Below are 21611 nucleotides of genomic sequence, written 5' to 3' on the forward strand. Positions count from 1 at the left end.
AGTGGATTGTTTCCCAATCTGTTCCCTTATTTTGCTTTTGTTAATGCTCATCTTATATCCTTCTTTCAAAACACTGTCCATTCTGTTCATATGTACTTCAGAGTCCTTTGCTGTGTCTCACAGGATTACAGTGACATCAGCAAACCTCAAAGGTTTTATTTCTTCACCCTGAACTTTAATTCCTCTTCCAGTTTTTTCTTTGGCTTCCTTTCCTGCTTTCTCAATGAACAGATTGAATAATGTTGCGAATACCCTATAACCCTGTCTCACTCATTTCAAAACAACTGAAGCATTTCGTTCCCTTCGGCTCTTCCATCTGGTTTCTGTATAAGTTGTAAATAACCTTTCACTCCATGTATTTTACCATTGCTACCTTCAGTATTTCCAACAGTATATTCCAGTCAGCATTGTCAAAAGCTTTCTCTAAGTCTACAAAACATACGAAAAATAGGTTAAACTTCCTTTAACATATCATCTAAGATACATTGTAGGGTCAGTATTGCTTGATATGTTCCAGTGTTTCTACAGAGCCCAGAAAGATCTTCCCCAAGGTCAGCTTTGACCAGTTTTTCCATTCTTCTATAAATAATTTGTGTCAATTACTACATTCTTCTTGAAGTCCGAGAGTATTTTGTCTGTCTCATGTATCTCACACACCAGGTGCAACAGTTTTGTCAAGGCTGGTTTTCCCAAGGATATCAGCAGCTCTAAATGAATGTTATCTATTCCAGGTTTTTTTTTTTTTTAAAAAAAAAGCAAAATAGAAACAGTGAATGGTCCAAGGACCACAAGTGCAATATTGAGCAGCACCTAATAGCAATGGTGTCATGGTTTAGTGGTCATGGTGTTGTACTGACATGCAGGTGAGCTGTGTTCAATCCTCCCTCATGCTATTTTTTTTCTTTTATTCAAATTTGTATCTGTGTTATGGTGCAATGTCCTTTTGCGACAGCGAGGTATAATGACAGTTGATTCTGCGCAACTGCATTACATATTGGAAGTTCTGAATCTTGAATTCCTTTGTTGTAACTCAGTTCACACCTGTTTATTTACTGTTTTCATTTGTGTGAGACGTCTATGTTGTAGAATGAGATTTTCACTCTGCAGCAGAGTGTGCGCTGATATGAAACTTCCTGGCAGATTAAAACTATGTGCCGGACCGAGACTCAAACTTGGGACCTTTGCCTTTCACGGGCCAGTGCTCTACCATCTGAGCTACCCAAACATGACTCACGCCCCGTCTTCACAGCTGGCAGAAGTAAAGCTGTGAGGATGGGGCATGAGTCATGCTTGGGTAGCTCAGATGGTAGAGCACTTGCCCACGAAAGGCAAAGGTGCAGAGATCGAGTCTCGGTCCGGTACATAGTTTTAATCTGCCACGAAATTTCATGTCTATGTGGTAACTCATCAGCTGTCATTTTTCATCATGTTTACTTGCAATGGTAATGTAGCTTTACCATGTGACGAATATTCTATAATCAATGTATAGTATGACAACTGCCAAGACTACAGAATGAGAACAAATATTTCAGTGACTGGATGGAGCGTTCATAATGTTATAAAAAATAAAAATAAATGGCATGAGGCATGTGTGAACATGGTTCGCCCATATGGTAGCCCAACACATAACCATCTCCCCACAACACCGTTGCTATGGTGTGCTCCTAATAATGCTCTTATCGTTCTTGGACCCTCTTTCTGTCCCCCCCCTCCCTCCCCCCCCACACACACACAGTTCAGTACACCTTCTTCCTGTTTTCATGCTTGATCTGTATTCAGTTTTTGATGGACTGTCCACTGGGACCTCTTACCACGAAATCTGAGGAGGGTGCAATGGGGAGTTTCCCTTGTTAATATTGGTTTTCCATCTGAGCTCTTGATATTCATATAGCTGCTTCTCTTGTTTCCAAAGGCCTCTTAGGTTTCCTACAGGTGGCATCTACACTTTAATACAAAAAAGATGATACACTGTGAAGGAATTATCTGAATGGGATGGAAATCGATAGATGTGATGTACATGTACAGATGATATCCCTCAGGCAGACGTCCAACAACCCTGTTCAATGAATGCCAAGCTGAATAAGCTGAACATCATTTGGAATGAGCAGATCATCCTGGTTTAAAGTTCTTATGGATTTCCTGAATTGCTTAAGGCTTTGAAAGGAACTTGAATAGTTTCCATGCCCATCCTTCTCCAGTCTCAGTCTGTTTTCAATCTCTACCAAAAATGTTGTTATAGGACTTTAAACTCAAATCTCACTTTTTCTTTAACCATATTTGGAAAGACGCCTACTGACCACATAGTCCATTAGATTAATAGTGTCTCGTAGTGACAATGTTACACTGTAGTTGTTACAAAAGTCACCAAGAAAACATTGTATGGGCATTAATGTTGATAACTGGCATCCATTTGTGGCTGATATCTTCCCTATTCAAAATGACATTTTCAGTGGAGCAAGGTGTCCGTGCCAGAGGGCAAGAATTTCGGTACAGTTTTTTGAGGACTATGCTGAATAACTGGATTGTTGTGGCACCCAAAGTCAAAAGTACAACATATGGCATGTTGTGCGATCTATCCGAGAGCATTCTTGGCATCGAACAAGATATATTAGCTATTTCTGTGCTTCTGTATTAATAAACTGTTGGTTTATAGCCATAATATTGTGCACTCACTGCCCAGTGAGATAATTCCACAAACATGATGCTTACAGAGTCTTCAACAAAATAAAGAAATAAGAGCTTACCAGTTGGTGAAGAAGGAAAGGGGGGAGGGGGAGGAAGTTGGTTTACACACAGTAAGTACTAAACTTGCTATGGCATCAAAGCTGTACATAGCATGTCCCAGAAGGAAAGGGAAATTTGTGCATTGTAACTTCTGGTCATCTGGAGAAAAAAGAATTGCATTGACAAGTTTTCTATTCTGAGTGGTTGCCATGATAAACACATTATCACAGTGGAATGGTTTCCTCTTGTTACTTACCTGTATGCATTAGTTATGATTTATTTGACAGGTTACAAATATACAACAGTTTGTAATACATTTTTACAGACAACAATATAAAATTACAACAGTTCGTAGTTTTAAATTGTTTAAAATAACTTTTCAGAATTTCTATTGAATGTTTTTTGTACTCTAAGGAGAACATGTTATTTTCACTTACGTTACTATTACTATGAAAACAGCATTGTCAAAGATGCAACAGAGTAATTGATCTCATATATCCTTCCACCTTTATCTGAACAATTAAACCAAAATCTAATGGTACTGGGTGTGAAGATCTGGGTGACTAGGTAATGGGTCTGCCATCAGCGATCCACACATACATTATCTGATGTGGAAACATGTTAATGGACATCCTTCACCGATACGGCAACTTGAACGCCGTTGGGGATACTTTCAGTGAGATGTCTGCAAGTCTGTGAAGGAATGGTAGCCCATTCTTCTTAAAGAACTGGAATTCAGGTAAGATAGTGATGTTGGACTCTGGGGTCTGGAGCAAAGCTGATTTTCTAACTAATCCAAAATGTGATCCATCGGGTTCAGGTCTCGGTTCTGGGCAACCCGTACATTTTAGGAATGTTATTGTCTAGAAACCAATGCCTCACAGATGCTGCTTTATGACATGGTACATTAGCTTGATAATTTAATCAATCATTGTCTCTGAACTGTTCCTCTACTGCACACAGTACACAGCACAGTTAAACGTGTTCATATCCTTCCGCATTTAGCAAGTTCTTAAGCAAATAAGGAGATCACACTATAATCATGAAAAACATCCCCATACGACACCGTCATGTCCTCTCTACTTCACTGTTTTCACTAGACACAATGCCAAGTAACATTCTCCAAGCCTGCCCGGTTGGCCAAGCAGTCTAACACACGGCTTTCCGGGCGGGAAGGAGCTCCTGGTCCCCGGCACGAATCCGCCTGATTGATTTGTGTCAAGGTCTGGTGAACCGGCCAGTCTGTGGATGGTTTTTAGGTTGTTTTCCATCTGCCTCGGCAAATGCGGGCTGATTTCCCTTATTCCAACTCAGTTACACTATGTCGGCGATTGCTGCTCAAACAAGTTCTCCACGTACGCGTACACCACCATTACTCTACCATGCATCCATAGGGGTTACACTCATCTGGTGTGAGACGTTCCCTGGGGGGGGTTCACCAGGGGCCAAACCGCACAATAACCCTGGGTTCAGCGTGGGGCGGTAGAGGGGTGAAGTGGACTGCGGTAGTTGTCATGGGGTTGTGGACCACTGCAGCTGTGGCGGAGATGGAGCCTCTCCATCGTTTCTAGGTCCCCAGTTAACATACAATACAATTCAACATTCTCCAAGCATTCGACAAACCCAAGTCCTTCTGTCCGATTGGCATGGGGATAGTACGATTCATCACTCCAAATCACTCATTTTCATTCATCCACTGTTTGTGTAAAGTGAAAGTAAAAATGTGCTGTCTTCTTTCCATCCAAAATTAGTGTACACACTTAAGAAGAGAAATAAAACTGCAAATTTGTTTTCAGTGAACTATTTGGGTTATCTTATATACATAAACATCTATTCTGATTTTAATTGATTAATTCTTATGAAAATGTGGTGCTACAACAAAAAAAAAATCAATCTACTTAAAGTGTATCTTGTCTCGGAAACCAATGAAAATGGAGCAACATCAATATGAACGTCTTTGCTTCAAAGGACATTACCATGTTACATAAAACATTAATAATGAGAAGAATTCAACAAGATCCAGCATGGATAAAATAACATGTGAGAGGCGTACATATATGGACATTAGCATATTCTTTAGCTTCTTGTGCATATCAACAATTCAGGTGGCATCACACTGAATAAAGTGATTTTTGATACAATAAAAGCTTTTTGCAGTATGCTAGTCTGTTTCTTGCCACATACGAGTTATATAGTTAGATGGAACATAATCAGAATCTAAAAAATGCGGCAGTGTACTATAATTAAAAAAAAATACTTGTTTTTAATAGGTGTACAACTACTGAAGCAATGTTAAGGCCGATAATGACACCATAACTTTTAAGATTCCACCAGAACACAATTTTACTATCTAATCTTAAGAAGCATACAAGATACTTGAATTCAGTTTTAGATGTTGTTATCACAACATAATCACAAGTTTTCATGTAGCTGTTTGTGTTCTCTAGCTGATGACTGAGATGAGGCTAAGAAAAAGCATGACACATTGTAGAATATGAAACCTCTTCCTGCTGAAAGATGCAGGAGGGACTGGAAAGGTTAATGCAATAATATCTGTAGTTGTTACCTCTACTGTTCTGTTATGCATCAATATCTCAGAGCATGACAAGAGGTTTGTAGTTTGTTTCCAAGACAATGGACTTTAGCCTTTTGCATTTTTTGGGATCATATTTGTGACAACCCTCCATGATGTGAACCACTTCAGTAGGTTTATAGATAAGATATACTTTGCTGTGAAAACATGGCTGTATACTGGCCATTTACACTATGAGACTTTTACGAAATCTTAATCTACAACAAAATCTGATATATGAGGTGCGACAATAAAGTAATGAGACTGATTTTCTTTGCAAGATGTGGCAACCCTGCAGGCTTGTGTAGGCACAATATCTTTGACCTTGATCTATAAGCTGCTTCTAGTCCAAGCGGCACATCGATGCAACTGCTCAGTCATGAGTTGTGCTGTAATAAGTTAACACGTTTTTGTGCCTCTTATCACAGAAATGGAACCACATAATATTGTGCAATGCCATTTCTTTTTGCGTTAAATTGGGTGAAAACGCGACGACAACTTACGGTAAACTTCGGAAGGCTTTTGAACAGGAGTTTGCCAAGAGCACAAATTTTTCATTGGCATAAAATGTTTAGTGAAAGCAGAATGAATGCTGAAGATGAAGACTGCAGTGGATGGATGTCAACTTGGCCAGGGTGTGTGAACTCGTACAATCTGATTGAAGATTATCTGTGAAAATGATTGCAGAAGAACTGAACATCAATTGAGAAATGGTTTGTCTAATAATGACTGAAGATGTTGGTATGAGAAAGATTTGTGCAAAAATGGTCCCCAAAAATCTCACACCACAACAGTGAGAAATACGGAAAAATGTGGCAGCCGATCTGTTAGAGCAAATGTAAATCAATCCAGGATTGGTGAGCCGTGTTATCACTGATGCTGAAAGTCGGTTTTTTCAGTATGATCCAAAGACAAAACGCCAAAGTGTGCAGTGGTGCTCAAAGGGATCACCTAGACCAAAAAAAGGTTGTGTGTCAAAGTCAAAAGTGAAATGCATGCTTGTGTGCTTCTTTGATTCCAAGGGAATTGTTCATAAAGAGTGGGTGCCTCCTGGACAAACAGTTAACCAGTATTACTACAAAGAAATTTTAGAAAGACTTCGTAAAAGAGTTCTTTGTGTTGGTGCCAACATTGCTGATAATTGGATTCTGCATCACGATAATGCACCCCATACTGCTCTATCAGTACAGCAATTTTTAACCTCAAAACAAATTTCAGTACTACCACTGCTACCTTATTCACCAGACATCACTCCATGTGACTCTTTTCTATTTCCAAGAGTCAAAACGGTGGTCAAGGGACACCATTTTCAAACAACACAAGATGTCCAAAAAGCTGTGATGAGGGTCTTGGAGGATATTACAGAAGATAAGTTCCAGAAATGTTACCGTCAATGGCAGAAGCGCTGGAAAAAATGTATGCAATCAGAAGGGAACTACTTTGAAGGAGATAACACTAAACTTGACTAAAACAGTAAGCAACATTTTTCTTCACATCAGTCTCATTACTTTATTGTCGCACCTCATATGTCAACCAACTGCATACATGCAACCCATTTATAACTTCACCAGAGGAATAGGAGTTGTCAATTAGAAATTATTTCAACTCATTTTTAAAAGTTTTGTTGTCCACTATTGACTAAGGATGTGAATACTGTAGGGTGAGTCAAGGCATCTCCAGAAAACTTATCGAGTTGATAGATCCCACAATGAGCATAATTTGTTGTCACCCATCATATGTTTCCTACATCTTGTTTAAGAACTTTGCATTATTTTCTACAACTTGTTTAGAGCTTGTGTGTTACTGCTTCAAGCAAAATTTACAAGAAATGTACTCTACCAACAAACATGCATCAAATCTGTTTATATCTGATCTCTATGCATTGCAGCAGATAATATGAGTAAGACCTGCAATCAGAACAGGACAGTAACCTGTTGCAATACCCACAGATTTCTTTGAGTGGGATGTTCACCGCTCTCGTTGATACTACAGAGGAACTAACTGCACAATTATTTTTTATTTTTGAAAAAAATGGATACATACAAAATGAGATGCAGGGAAGGCTTTTTATTTACTTATTCATGCATTCATTTCAACTAGCAAGAATTGTACTTTGGAGCCCTCTCTTACCTTTACTAGACATCCTTACTAAGTAAATCACAATTTATAGCTGTCCACAACCAGAAGGTTAGTTTCAACATCACAGTATTCTACTAGGCATGGTCCTATTGGAGTACAATGTCCATGCATTCTTCTGAACTTCAAACTGACTTACGTAGCCAATTTAATGTGGACTGTGAACCATGGTGTAACATGGCATTTTTCACATTAATAAATAATTTCCAGAAATGAAAGAAGCACTAAGTGACAAAAAAATCTGAGTATTGACTGGAGGTGTGAACACCGGACATGTGAATCTGTAGTGTTGCACTTACCGACCAAGCCACACACATGAGCTGCATATATTATTGAATGATTTTAATAACAATAGGTACAGTAATTAATATATGATACTACAGAAATACTAGTCTTATTAAAACCATGTGTAGTAAATTTTTCATTATGTTCTTGTCGAATGACAGTAATGATGTAATAACAGATATGCACTGTAGTAGTAAAGAGGGGACAGAATCTGGAAAGTTTGCTGGTCTGAATGAGAGTGAAAAATAATAGGATAAAGTTATCAGATGAAATGTTAGTAAGAGACGTGGACAGAAATAGATTCTAAAATAAAAGATGGAATGGCATAGATAGTATGACATAAATACTGTAGCTGGTGTCAGGAACAATAGCAGTTGAGATTGTGCTTATTCTGCACACCTATACCACGCATTTTCTGACACCCAGTGCACCTTCAGTAAAGTTCTGAGTGCTCTGCTGTGAATGTAGTAGCCAATGTAAGCATAAAATGTGATCATACCTGTTTTATTTAGTGAATTTTTATTCCAATTGTTGTGAGCTGTCATTGCTGTTGTGGTGGTAAATGATAAATTATACATAAGCAAGCATAAGACATAATTTGCAGGCTACATGCTTTCTTCAAGCACAAAGCACATGTATGTGCACGTCACAACTGTTACTTGGAACCAACAAGAATGTGAACCCTGTCCATGCTTCAACCTGCACAAACCACCATTGTTCGTGAAGCAGACTACAGTTTGGTCCAAGACTGGTACAGGGTTGTGTGGGATGCATATCAGCTATGAACTGTGAGGCTCCTACCCAGCAAAGAGAGCTCATATTTTTGAAAATTTTATTTTACATTTATGTAATATGTTATGGTGACATATAACAAAATTTTATTTCACAGATTTAAGCATGAAAGATGCTATAAACTTTTGACTTTTGAAACATCATCTGACTGAAATAATAAATGTTAGTCAATACAACTAAAACTACCTATCAGAGTTGACTTAGTCCCATTCACATAGTAGCAAAAGGCCATTGTTTAGACAAGTGAATTGTTAAATTTCCCTTCTTAATCAGAAAATTGTTAACTGCTGAATTAACCTGTTGAGACTATCAGATTGTGGAGGAAACTGCTGTTTCAATTCATCCAAGCTCATTCTGAGCTGATTCTGCTGGTCAGTTTCAGTGTGTTTTTCAGGCAGTTACCCATACTCATGTAGGCAGTGATGGGCTGGAAGTACAGATCTATATCAGTTACACTTTATATAAACTGAAAGATTATGAAAAACTTATCTACACATGCCTGCAGACAGAAAGATGTCATACCTCACATTCTGAGGTCCTGTCAAGCCAGTGTTACAGCAAGTCAGTGGATGTTAGGCTTTCTGCCCACTTGCAGAGATTGTGTTTACATGGTCTGGGAATCACAGTTCACAACAGGCATTACCTTCTTAAGCTAGGAGAAGCCTATGACAGAAATCAAACACAAATATGTAATGACAATCAGGAGAAGAATTGGTCTTCGTCAGGGATTTATGGATATTTTACTGAGATGCAACCAGGTCACCCACACCTGGGTGAAGGTAATCCATATCCCCATATTACAAATTGTCATTCGTGAAAGCACTATGACAAGTATGCCAGCTGTCTGCCACCATATATGCATTAGCATTAAGGAAAATCTTCTGTGCCTTACCATGTCTCCCCTTTCAAGGAATTAAATTAAGACAGCTGGCATGTGTATGCAGACAATGTGTAATTATTAATAATGGACAAGACTTAGCAGACCTCCAGAAGATCATCCAAGGTTAGGAGAAATATAGTGGAGCATGACTCAACATGAACAAAACAGTAGTAATAGAACTGACATCACCACCTGATGGCTGTGTCATGCAACTGAAAGGAAGCTACTAAAGCTAAAATTATTCTGTAGCCACAAACTATGTGGTTAGCTAATTTGGATGGATAGAGTAGGTCTAGTTCGAGTAGTGATCAGGGGAAGCAAAATAATGGCAATGGGCAGGACACAGGAAAGTCTTCATTAACTACTACATCTTTTATAGGTTGCAGCAATCTACTCTGCATCCAAACTAACAGCACAGCTTATACTTGAGGCATTCACTTGGCATATTTGGAGGGCCAGTATCTTTGTGGTTCCCTTCATAGCAATGGCAACAAGGTTTTGACACAGAGGCCCACTGCAAAGGAATCTTTCAGTTAGCACACTAAATTCACATGGCAACAGAGGGCTCCATTCCCTTTCCCATTGATGTGTCACAATAAATTCCTGGATTTGACTACTGGTATGTCAACACACATTACATAGAGTAGAGATATACTGAAGCGGAAATGCTTTGTTTATTTATTTCATCTACTTATCACTAGTTAGCAACTGCTTTAAAGCACAGGGAAGCTCTTTCTCCGAGAGTCATAAACAGGGAGAGCTCAGGTTGAGAGCTTTGGGAGAGAAAACCTAGTAACATTGGCAGCAGAAGTGGAGACCATCAGTACAGTACAGCTGGCTGATGAAGCATTCTTATCTTTCTGGCAATTAATGCAGAATGAAACCACTGAGTGGAGGTGAAGAAGGATCTTCAAAGACAAAGGAGTCACAGCTGATAGAAAATCCTAAGATGAAGTAGGCTTAGTAGGCCAGATGAAGGGTAACTAACTCTTTGTCATTTTCAGCCATAGAATGAGCTGTGAATGGAAAAATAATTCAACCTTTTATGTCTGTGTAATGAATGAAAACTCTCTGGAAATGAAATGAAATCCAGGAAGAAACAACACTCAATCTGGAAGCAAAAAACATACAGACTGAGAGTGGAAATCCTCAATGTGATGACATAAACAGGAAAGACAGAGGAGATATTGGATATGACAGAAAGGAGGAGGAGTCATATACTATGGTTTAGTGATACAAAGTGGAGGGGTACTAGTTCAAAATTGTTGAGAGGGCATTATTATTTGTAATGGAGTGGCCAAAGAGAGAAGTTATTCCACAAGAATGTTATTCCTGTCAATGAAATAATTGTTATTAGTGACAGAATAATCAAAGCTACAATAAATGTGGAGGACACCAGGTTCACAATATTTAGTGTATGCTCCTTGACATGGGTGTGACAATGAAGAGAAATTATACTTTTTCAAAAAGCTAGAAGAAGAAGTACACTAGGAAACACCATGACAATAAAATATTTGAATGCACAAGTTGGATAGGTCTTGTTGTGAGAAACAAGGAATAGTGAATAAGGAAATGTCCAAAATTTTTGCAAAAGAAATAATCTTGTGATAAGGAGTACATTCTTCAAACAGCAGGACAGTGACAAGATCGCTAGATATAGTTGGGATGGAGAAGTTTAAAATAGCTATCAACTAGTATTAATATATAAACATTTGAGAGAAAAAGTAAGAGACACAAAAGTCATCCTGTATGAATGTTTGGACAGTGACAACAGGCATCTAGTATCAGATCTAAATTATACAGAGAAATGTATAACTGCAGCAAGAAGAATCCTAAGGATGAAAGATGGAAGTTGAAAGAGCAACAAGAGAACCTTCCAAATTTCAGAATTTAGTAGAGCAAAAAGTGCTTTAGAATTAGCCATGAAATACTGAAAATCAATAGAATTTATTCAAACCATTAATAGTCCACTGTGCTATCAAAGTATACAGGCAAGCAGGAGGTAAAGCAAAGGAAAAAGAAATGAACTGGTGGAACAAAAGAGTAAAAGATATTAATTAGAACCAAAATATGGAAAAGAAAAACAAAGATATAGACAAACATAATCAAATAAATGGTCTTGTGCAACAGGATGTATTAAAAATAGCCAGATTTGAGTATGTATACAGAGATAAGAAACTCTAGAATAAATGAGTCAGAGAGAAGAAAATGATATCAGCTGGGATACCTTCACCCAGAAGCTTGAAATTGACAGAGGAAATCTTAAAATACTTTAGAGGTTATTAATAAGTATGGATACAGAAGGATAAAGCATGAGGGCAACAGAAACAGAAGAAAGAGCCACCATCAGAGACATATAGGGAATAAATGGAAAGATAAATATTTATTTTGAAATGCTATTGAGCAAGGAACATGAGAAAGGACATGAACCCAAAGCCTCTGATCTACTTGAGGAAGAACCACCAATTACCTGGTCAGAAACAGAAAATGCTCTGCAAGAAATGAAAGGAAATAAGTCTCAGAGATGATCAGTTACATGCAGTTATAACAAAACAATTGGAGGTCAATGAAATGCAATGGTTTCATTGAATCAGGACAGTGATATGGAGAGAACAATGGATACCCAGTGACCAGAAAAAAGAATTATAATACCAATTTTTTTAAAAAAGAGGTGTGTCAATTAGAAGGGGATCATCTTATTGCCATATTGCCTAAAAATTTGGAAAAGAGGTTGAAGTTTCAAACTTCAGTTTGATGAACAACATGGATTTAGAATGAGCAGAGTGACAACTGACCTTATTTTTGCACTCAGTCAAGTAATGAAAAATATTGGGACAAAGGAAAAGACTTGATAATTGTGTTCCCAGATTTGGAGAAGGAATATGACAATGTGCAGAGGCATAAAATTGCAAATGCTTGCTAAAATGACATTTCTTCAAGCCTTTAATTACGAAAATCAAGATGCTGAATGACAAAGCAGCTCCCTTTTGCTGTTACTTCACACTCATGGATGCTGTGATGAAGGATATCAAGGAACTACTTAAATGCTCTTGTGTTTGCAGATTACATTGTCATTTTGATTAAAAGCGACATTAAGGTACAGAGGAATCTGGATCTGTGGAACACCTATTTCAAAATATTGGGGTTAACTGTGATTAAAAACAAGACACTGGCATTGTGGATGAGAAGACTACCCACTCCATGTAACCTACTTTAGGAGGGGAAGAAGATTGTTGTTGTTTGTTGTGGTCTTCAGTCCAGAGACTGGTTTGATGCAGCTCTCCATACTCTACCCTGTGCAAGCTTCTTCATTTCCAAGTAACTGCTGCACCCTACATCCTTCTGTCTCTGCTTAGTGTATTCATCTCTTGGTCTCCCTCTACTATTTTTACTCTCCACACTGCCCTCCAATACTAAATTGGTGATCCCTTGATGCCTCAGAACATGTCCTACCAACTGATCCCTTCTTCTCATCAAGTTGTGCCACAAATTCCTCTCCTCCCCAGTTCTACTCAGTACCTCCTCATTAGTTACATGATCTACCCATCTAATCTTCAATATTCTTCTGTAGCACCACATTTTGAAAGCTTCTATTCTCTTCTTGTCTAAACTATTTATCGTCCATGTTTCACATCCATACGTGGCTACACTCCATACAAATACTTTGAAAAAAGACTCCCTGACACTTAAATCTGTACTCAATGTTAACAAATTTCTCTTCTTCAGAAATGCTTTACTTGCCATTGCCAGTCTACATTTTATATCCTCCCTAGTTTGACCATCATCAGTTATTTTGCTCCCCAAATAGCAAAACTCATCTACTACTTGAAGTGTCTCATTTCCTAATCTAATTCCATCAACATCATCTGATTGAGTTAGACTACTTCCATTATCATCATTTCGCTTTTGTTGATGTTCATCTTATACCCTCCTTTCAAGACACTGTCCATTCCGTTCAACTGCTCTTCCAAGTCCTTTGCTGTCTCTGACAGAATTACAATGACATCGGCAAACCTCAAAGTTTTTATTTCTTCTCCATGGGTTTTAATTCCTACTCCAAATTTTTCTTTTGTTTCCTTTACTGCTTGCTCAATGTATAGATTGAATAACATTGGGGTTAGGCTACAGCTCAGTCTCACTCCCTTCCCAAACACTGCTACCCTTTCATGCCCCTCCACTCTTATAACTGCCATCTGGTTTCTGTACGAATTGTAAATAGCCTTTTTGCTCCCTGTATTTGACCACTGCCACCATCAGAATTTGAAGAAGTATTCCAGTCAACATTGTCAAAAGCTTTCTCCAACTCTACAAATGCTAGAAATGTAGGTTTGCCTTTCCTTAATCTATCTTCTGAGATAAGTCGTTAGCTCAGTATTGCCTCACATTTTCCAACATTTCTATGGAATCCAAACTGATCTTCCCTTGGTCAGCTTCTACCAGTTTTTCCATTCATCTGTAAAGAATTCGTGTCAGTATTTTGCAGCTGTGACTTATTAAACTGATAGTTCAGTAATTTCCACACCTATCAACACCTGCTTTCTTTGGGATTGGAATTATTAAATTCTTCTTGAAGTCTGATGGTATTTCACCTTTCTCATACATCTTGATCACCAGATGCTACAGTTTTGTCAGGGCTGGCCATCCCAAGGCTATCAGCAGTTCTAACGGAATGTTGTTCACTCCAGGGGCCTTGTTTCAACTTAGATCTTACCGTGCTCTGTCAAATTCTTCACGCAGTATCATACCTCCCATTTTATCCTCACCTACATCCTCTTCCATTTCCATAATGTTGCCCTCAAGTACATCGCCCTTGTATAGACCTTCTACACACTCCTTCCACCTTTCTGTTTTCCCTTCTTTGATTAGAACTGGTTTTCCATCTGAGTTCTTGATATTCATTCAAGTAGTTCTCATTTCTCTGAAGGTCTCTTTAATTTTCCTGTAGACAGTATCTATCTTACCCCTAGTGATATATGCCTCTACATCCTCACATTTGTCCTCTAGCCATCCCTGCTTAGCCACTTTGCACTTCCTGTTGATCTCGTTTCTGAGACGTCTGTATTCCTTTTCATCTGCTTCATGTACTGCACTTTTATATTTTCTCCTTTCATCAATTAAATTCAATATCTCTTCTGTTAGCCAAGGATTTCTACTAGCCCTTGTCTTTTTACCTACTTGATCCTCTGCTGTCTTCACTATTTCATGTCTCAAATCTGCCCATTCTTCTTCTACGGTACTTCTTTCCCCTGTTGTTGTCAATCGTTCCCTAATGCTCTTTCTGAAACTCTCTACAACCTCTGGTTCTTTCAGTTTATCCAGGTCCCATCTCCTTAAATTCCCATCTTTTTGCAGTTTTTATAGATTATAGATGTAAATAATTTCACAAACCTTGGAAGTATTGTGGCAAGTGATGGGAGTGCCAGTCTCGAGGTTCTGAACAGGATAACATGAAAGATCTTAACTCTTAAATAGAGCACAAATACTTATCTGGCAGAAGGATGTTCCTCTAAGAGCTAAACAAACCATGTGTAAAACTTTCCTATTGCCCATCATACCTTATTGTCTGGAGATCTGCATTTTAACCAAAAGGAATGGAAGTCAATTACAAACACGTAAAATGAAGTTCTTTAGACATTATTAACAAAAGACAAAGAGAGACATGATCAGAACATGCATATAAGGATAGATCTCCAAATGAAAGTGCAGGAAAGTCTAAGTACTGTGGGACTGAAATTGATTCAACCTAACTGATTTCCCCATCAGTACTTGGAAAGGGATGTGTCAGAGCAAAGACCTTCTGGATGTTCAATAAACAGATGGTGGGACCAAATTAAACAAAACCTTTAACAGAAAGGAGAGATATGGGCTGCTGTGGTAAAGGAAGAAATCTATCAAGACAGAAACAGATAGAGCATATTATTTAAAAACACCAAACCCATCTTATTGGAAGGACTCACTGATGATGAACACCCCAAGAAAATAAAACTCCTGGCAAGGAATTTTCAATGCTCGCAAAAAAATATACCACCAGATCAAAAGGATCTGGACACCTATTAGTGGACCAAATATGGGATGTGTCCACCACTCACCTTTATAAATGCTTGAACTCTGCTGGAGGTACTTTGAAAGAGATGTCTGAATGTTTGTGGAGTATTGGTGCCCCAGTCTTTATCAGAAGCCAAAACCAGATAAGGTAGTGATGTTGTACACTTAGATCTGGAGTGAAGTCAACATTCTAATGCATTCCAATCATTGGGTTCAGGTCAGGACTCTGAAGTGGCATGTAAATTTCAACAATGCTACTGTACGCAAACCACATGCTTGTGTCTGTATATGTGTGGATGGATATGTGTGTGTGTGCGAGTGTATACCTGTCCTTTTTTCCCCCTAAGGTAAGTCTTTCTGCTCCTGGGATTGGAATGACTCCTTACCCTCTCCCTTAAAACCCACATCCTTTCATCTTTCCCTCTCCTTCCCTCTTTCCTGACGAAACAACCATTGGTTGCGAAAGCTTGAAATTTTGTGTGTGTGTTTTTTTATTGTGTCTATCTACCAGCGCTTTCCCGTTTGGTAAGTCATGGAATCTTTGTTTTTAATATATTTTCCCATATATATATATATATATATATATATATATATATATATATATATATATATATATAAAGAAACATTCCACGTGGGAAAAAATATATATAAAAAACAAAGATGATGTGACTTACCAAACGAAAGCGCTGGCACGTCGATAGACACACAAACATATGTCTTCTTGTGTCTGTATATGTGTGGATGGATATGTGTGTGTGTGCGAGTGTATACCCGTCCTTTTTTCCCCCTAAGGTAAGTCTTTCCGCTCCCGGGATTGGAATGACTCCTTACCCTCTCCCTTAAAACCCAAATCCTTTCGTCTTTCGCTCTCCTTCCCTCTTTCCTGACGAGGCAACTGTTGGTTGCGAAAGCTAGAATTTTGTGTGTATGTTTGTGTGTCTATTGACGTGCCAGCGCTTTCGTTTGGTAAGTCTTTCCGCTCCCGGGATTGGAATGACTCCTTACCTTCTCCCTTAAAACCCACATCCTTTCGTCTTTCCCTCTCCTTCCCTCTTTCCTGATGAGGCAACAGTTTGTTGCGAAAGCTTGAATTTTGTGTGTATATATATATATATATATAATAGAGGGAAACATTCCACGTGGGAAAAATATATCTAAAAACAAAGATGATGTGACTTACCAAACGAAAGCACTGCTAGGTCGATAGACACACAAACAAACACAAATATCACACAAAATTCAAGCTTTCACAACCAACGGTTGCTTCATCCGTAAAGAGGGAAGGAGAGGGAAAGACGAAAGGATGTGGGTTTTGAGGGAGAGGGTAAGGAGTCATTCCAATCCCAGGAGTAGAAAGACTTACCTTAGGGGGAAAAAAGGATAGGTACACACTCGCACACACAAACACATCCACTCGCACATACACAGACACAAGCAGACATTTGCAAAGGGCCTTTACAAATGTCCACCCGCGTCTGCGCATGTGCAAATGGACACATGTGTGCGCGCGAGCGAAATAGAGGGAAACATTCCACGTGGGAAAAATATATCTAAAAACAAAGATGATGTAACTTACCAAACAAAAGCATAGGTATGTTAATAGACACACAAACAAACAAAACCACACACACAAAATTCAAGCTTTTGCAACCCACGGTTGCTTCATCAGGAAAGAGGGAAGGAGAGGGAAAGACGAAAGGATGTGGGTTTTAAGGGAGAGGGTAAGGAGTCATTCCAGTCTGCTTGTGTCTGTATATGTGTGGATGGATATGTGTGTCTTTGTGTGTGCGAGTGTATACCTGTCCCTTTGTCCCCCTAAGGCAAGTCTTTCTGCTCCCGGGACTGGAATGACTCCTTACCCTCTCCCTTAAAACCCACATCCTTTCATCTTTCCCTCTCCTTCCCTCTTTCCTGATGAAGCAACCATGGGTTGTCCAAGCTTGAATTTTGTGTGTGTTTCTGTTTGTGTGTCTATCAACATACCAACGCTTTCGTTTGGTAAGTTACATCATCTTTTATATTAAAAAAATTGTCATCTCCAAACTGACCCAGTACTGTATCAGTATTCAGTGCTGTAAAATATGTTCGCATCCTTCTGTATTTAGCATTTTTTTAAGTACAATAAGGTACCTTGAAGGAGGATTATGCACAGATCACTGCCTACAACTGAATCATGCAGTGAGCCAATTTTTCTGCCACAACCACATACTATGTTCAGGAAGGAGGCTATGGTGATGGTATGGTGATGGGAACTGAGAAGAAGCATATTTGCCAGACATGTAGTTATTCATTACAAACTGATATACAACCAACTGACAACTCAGCCCCATTTGAAAATGTTATTGTACTTGCAATCATGTGGCTGCAATAAATGCCAATAGCACAAATAGTTCATTTTTGTACACATCACAGGGACTGAAGATTGGTCCAGGAGGGTGTATGCTCCTCAGTGTTACACGTTTGTTGCCCAATTACGTGACCAATGGAAAACAATGGTCTCATGTCCCAAGCAAACAGATCAAATTAACTTCTGCATGCATTGATAAGGAACCTGTAGTAGTTCAACCACTGTGGTCCACAGCTAGCAGAATCAGACTCAGCAACCCACTGTATGCATGAAACTGTAGTTCAGCTCTCACTGCTTTGTCTGCCTCACCTCATCTGTGACATATCACTGCCAAAATTTGACCTATTGGTAAATGCACACACAGTGTAAACTGCAATTCTGCCATTCACACATTTCTGTGATGAGGACACATTTCTGTGATGAGGCTGCCACACAGATCCTCTCTTGGGAGAGCAGACCTTGGGAGCTGTGAGAAAGTGTAGGCAATCACCCTGCAACCAGCATAGATCTGGGGTGTAGATGCCTCATAGTTACGTCAACATGACTGCAGTAGTGGCAGACACTTTAGCAAAGATTGGCCAATGGCCCATGATGTCAGCACATGGAGCCCTATGTACGAAGGACTCCAACAAGGAGAGAGGCTCTGTTGTCTGCTTCAGTAGATGATTCCAAACAAGTCTAGTCAGAAATATGGAAAAACATTATGAAAATTCCTCCAGTTTATATTGTCAGTACCATAATCAGGAATCATCTATACACAAGATCAAAGTTTATTTTTTAGTTTTTGGGAAGATTTTTTTATTTTGTGAACTTTATAGTTTACAAGACGTTTTTGTCTTTTGTTTTCAAGATTCATAGTTTCTAATAAGATTAATTCTCATGAAGCCTTAGAAGAAGGTGAGCTATTTTAAACAGAATGGCCTTTTATTCAGAAGGATGGAGGCTCTGGCCATCTTGATTGAGTTTCCCTAAATTAATTCAGGCAAATGCTGGGATCGTTCAGTTGGTTCCTACTATTAGTCTATGACCTGTCCCAGCTTTGTCATATTAGATTTATGAGCATGCAAATGCCTATGAATGTGAATTACCATACCCTTTCTTCTTAAACTATAACATCATGATATGTCCAATATAAAGATTTTAGCTTTCGAGAATTTTTTATAGTTTTCAAATGGTTTTGGTTCTAGATGAGAATTCTAATTAGATTTTTATTGTTTTATGACTCTTATGCACACAGAACCTTCATTGAGTTATATTACAGCTCACTACTCTCATTCCCAGAAGTGAAAATGTCACAAGAAGGCAAACACTGATTTTAATGCAAGCTATTTATAGTGAGTTTAACATGGGATAAAAACTGAGTAAGATGAGTAAAAAAAGATGGAAAAATGGAAGAAAACAGTAAAAGCTATTGCTTGCAAAATGCAGATCTGGTTCAGAACCCCTTGTCTGGGGAAAAATTATGATAATAATGGTCACACTGTAATCATACTGCAAATATTCCGAAATGTGTCCACTGTATCTGGAAGACATTTGATACAGTTCTACACTATCACCTAATGAAACAAATTTGAGTGTACAGAATATCAGACCAATGAGTGATTGGACTGAAGAGTTTTTAACAGACAGAGAGCATCACATATTTCTCAATAGAGAGAAGTCTTTAGACATAAAAGAAACTTTACTCATGTCCAAGGTAGTGTCATAGGACCATTAATTTTCACAATGTATATAAATGATGTAGTAGATAATGTAGAAATTCCATGAGGCTATTTGCAGATGATGCTGTTGTATATACAGCAGTCACAATGCTAGAAACTGTAGCAAAATAGGAAATATCTGAAGAGATTCAACACAGAGTGGCAGCTGACCCTCAACATAAACAAATATAACAAATTGTTACTACAAAGACAGAAAGATCCTTTATTGCACACAATTGCAGAACAATTGCTAGAAGCAGTTGGGCATAAAATATCTAGCAGTATGCATACAGAGAAATCTGAACTGGAACAACCACATAAAATTAATCATGGGTAAGGCAGATGCCAGACAGATTCACTGGAAGAATCCTAAGGAAAATTAGTCCATCAACAAAGGAAGTAGCTTACAAAACACTGCTTGGCTGTATGGGATCCATAGCAGATATAATTGAGACAGGAAATAGAGAATATCTGAAGAAGAGCAGCACATTTTGTTACAGTTTCATTTAATAAGTGCAAAATCATTATGGAAATGTACAGTGAACTCCAGTGGCAGATGCTGCAAGGCAGGCATTAGGCATTACAGTGTGTTTACTATTAAAGTTCCCTTTCGTAGAAGAGTCAAACAATACATTGTTTCTTCATATGTATATCTCATAAAAAGGTCATGAAGATAAAAATAAAGAGAGATTTGAGCCCACACAGAGGCTTACCTGCAATTGTCCTTTTTGTGAACCATTCGTGAGCAGAAATAGGAGGAAGTGGCATCGGTACACAGAGTACCCTCTGCCATATACCATAAGGTGGGTTATGGAGTATAGATGCAGCTGGAGATAAGTTTATGTCCCTATAAATTAGGAGAACAAGAACATTCTCCCACATTTACTTGTAGCCAGACTATTACACTGAGGTGACAAAAGTCATGGGATTCCTCCTAATACTGTGTTGAACCGCCTTTTGCTCAACATAGTGCAGCAACTTGACATGGCATGGACTCAACAAGTCACTGGACGAATATTGTAGAAATATTGAGCCATGTTGCCTCTATATTCATCCATAATTGTGAAAGTGTTGCTGGGCAAGGATTTTGTGCACAAACTAACCTCTCAACTAAGTCCCATTCATGTCCAGTAGGATTCATGTTGGACATCTGGGTGGCCATATCATTTGCTCAGATTGTCCAGAATGTTCTTCAAGTCAACTGTCAACAATTGTGGCCCAGTGTCATTGTTTGGGAACATGAAGTCCATGAATGGCCACGAATGATCAACCCATTTCGACCAGATGCCCAGACCATTCCATGTAAACACAGCCCACACCATTATGGAGCCACCACCAGCTTGCAATGTCTTGTTGATAACTTGAGTCCATGGTTTTGTGGAGCCTGAACCACACTCAAAGTTTACGATCAGTTCCTACTAACTGAAATACAAACTCACCTGACCAGGGAACAGTTTTCCATTGGATAGCATCCAACCGATATGCTCACAAGCCCATGAGAGGTGCTGCAGGTGATGTTGTTTAACGAAGGCACTCACGATGGTCGTCTGCTACCACAGCCCAGGAATGCCAGATTTCGTTGCACTGTTCATCTTACTCCCCACATTTATTTCTATGTTATTTCATGCAGTGTTGACTGTATGTTAGCACCGACAATTCTAAGCAAACACTATTGCTGTCAGTCATTAAGTGAAGGCATCAGCCACTGCATTGTCCGTGGTGAGAGGTAATGCCTAAAATTTGGTATTTCCGCCACACTCTTGACACCATGGATCTTGGAATACTGAATTCCCTTATGATTTCCAAAATGGAGTGTCCCATGCTCCAGCTCCGTCTACCATTCTGCATTCACAGTCTATTATTGCCCATTGCGTGGCAACAATCATGTCCCCTGAGTACAAATGACAGCCCTGCTAATGCACTCCCATTTTATACTTGTGGGCACAATACTATTGCTATGCAGATATCTGTGTATCACTAATCCATGACTTTTGCCACCTCAGTGTAGTGTCACAGGAGCTTGCCTTTTACGATAACAGGTTTCTCTACCCTAAAACTGAAATAAAATTTTTAGGGCCAACTCGAGTGTTCAATACCACTTGTCTGCATTGACCCATGTTGTAACTGTTT

This window comes from Schistocerca serialis, chromosome 6 (genome assembly GCF_023864345.2).
Source record: "Schistocerca serialis cubense isolate TAMUIC-IGC-003099 chromosome 6, iqSchSeri2.2, whole genome shotgun sequence".
NCBI classification, from domain to species: Eukaryota; Metazoa; Arthropoda; class Insecta; order Orthoptera; family Acrididae; genus Schistocerca; species Schistocerca serialis.